The sequence below is a fragment of the Zingiber officinale genome, chromosome 6A (genome assembly GCF_018446385.1).
Source record: "Zingiber officinale cultivar Zhangliang chromosome 6A, Zo_v1.1, whole genome shotgun sequence".
NCBI lineage: Eukaryota > Viridiplantae > Streptophyta > Magnoliopsida > Zingiberales > Zingiberaceae > Zingiber > Zingiber officinale.
The window spans coordinates 54,583,647-54,586,079 of NC_055997.1; positions in this window are offsets into that span (position 1 = coordinate 54,583,647).

Genomic DNA, 2,433 nt, shown 5'->3' on the forward strand with positions numbered 1-2,433 from the left:
ACCACCTTGCTTGGTGCCCAAGAAAGTAGCCGGCCATATTAAAATTAATTAAAATCATCACAAAATTAAAATTGGTGATTGATTTAATCAAGAGGAAAGAAAAGGAAATTTTAAAAGGGAAATCGAAAAACTCTTGGATGATTTTATTTGTTTGTAAAAAGTTTTTCCTTATTTGCCTTGGGCAAGTAATATAAAAGAAGAGGTGAGGGGGCTTCATGAGATACATCTCTTATTCTTTGGCTTGGAGACTCTCTTGGTGGTCGGCCCCTCTCTCCCTTTCTTCTCCCTTTGCTCTCTTTTCTATTGTGGTGGTGGTGGCCGAATATTACAAGGAGGAGAAGCTCTTTTGGGTGGTGTTCATCTTGGAGAATCGTCACCCACACGACGTCCAAGGCGAGGTGAGGAATACGACAGAAGATCTCGTGGTCATTAGCTTACAAAGAGAAGGTATAACTAGTAATTTTCTTCCGCATCATACTAGTTATTTTCTTTGTAAGAATTCTAAATACAAAAGGCAATTAGATCTAGTTTTTCGAATTTATTTTTTGAGTTTGTGTTTTCTTATTTTTTGAATTTGCGATTTGATTGTTCTTTTTAGTTAACCTAGAGTTATTTAAGGAAATTAAATATTAGTTTTCCTTAAAAGGCTTTGCCTAGGCGATGGTAGTTGCTCCCATATCCAAGAAGGTCATGTGCCTCGCCATGCAGTCCTGGAAGCCAATTTTGGAAATTAATATTTAATGAAATTAATAACTTAGGTAGATTTGAATCAATAGTGTTAAGTTCCGCTTGCAATTCAAATCTAAACCATTAAGAACAGATAAGTTAAATTTGGAATCAATGATGTTAAGTTCCGTCTGCGATTCCTAATTTAACTTCTAAAGAACACAATAGGTTATTTAAGAAAAGGTTTGACACTTGTACAAAAAAATTTTGTACAGTGAAATCGGTACATTTTCCTAGGACTAACCAACAATTAGTATCAGAGCTAGGGTTTGCCTCTATGTGTTTAGAATTCAAATAGGTTATGCACATATCATACATAATTTAGGTAGGATAATAGTAGAATGTGCTAACTCTTTGGTTGCAGGCTCCAACTATTATGGCTTATTGATGTTGTGTGTGATTGGACCCTTGGACATGTCAAGGGCAATATTTTGTGTGTGCATGATTGTATGTATCAAATACAGCAGGAGCTGTATTATTTTTAGAATTTTATTTTTTTGTTCGATCTAGAATACATGTACATTCCCTCATGGAATATAAGATCGATATATGTAAAATTCTATTTTTGTCGCGGATCGGATTCTTGCGAGGTGTGGTACTTATGGAGCACCAGAGGCACAGCAGAAAAAGAAGCAAGATGGATGCGATGACTCGACCCGATGGCGGTGGCTAAAGATGGCAGCAACTAGGGTTGGAGCATACTAAAGACAGTGAAGGAAAAGACCATAATAGTTGGAAAATGATTTCCATATTTATTACTTTTATTTACTGTGATGTGTGTGTATGCATGTGATGTATGCTAGCATAGGTTAAAATCCTCAATTTTAAATAACTAAGTGGGAGAGGGATTTTAATAAATCCCATGGTCTCCATTACTGGTTTGTAAGTGATGCAACAAGCTTGCGTGTTGGCTCTGAGTGCCTCCCTCCACAACGGATGGGTTTGTTGCGGATCACTAGAACAAATTTCCTTAATGGATGGTTATAGGAAATTATTTAGGAGCGTGTGATCTTCTCCAACTAAAGGGGCGCAATCATATTTAATGGACTTAGTATCAAGTAATGGTATACACTTAGACGCATTCAATAGTATTCTCCCCAATGGAGTCACTACTATTGTTTTGTGTGACCAAAGTGAAACCAACTATTAATTTTATTTATCATAAAGTTAGGATGACAAGATAATAAAATTAATGGGGCACACCCTCCTCTTACAAATGTTGAATTTGTATACGTCCACACTAACGTGGCATGCAATATTCATGGTGATTTGAGGTGTTGGTTAATTTAAAATAGTATTGTTTGAGGAATCAATATTATTCTAAATTTAGAGTCTTGACCAAAGTTTATTTTTGTGATTCTTAGGATGACTTTCAACCCACTGGCCATTATACTGAAAGAGAACAAACTTACTGGTTCCAGCTATATTGATTGGAAAAGAAACCTGGACATTGTTCTTACTGCTGAAAGCTATAAGTTTGTACTAACTGAGCCTTGCCCTGATGCACCTGACGGTGACTCTACCCCAGAGGAGATTGAGTATCATAAGAAATGGGTAAAAGCTTATGAGATGGCGCGGTGTTACATTTTGGCATCAATATCAAATGTATTGCAACATCAACATCAAGATTTACCAATAGCTTATGATATAATGAACAATCTCAAAGAACTCTTTGGGCACCAGAGTCGGACTACTAGGCAAGAGGCA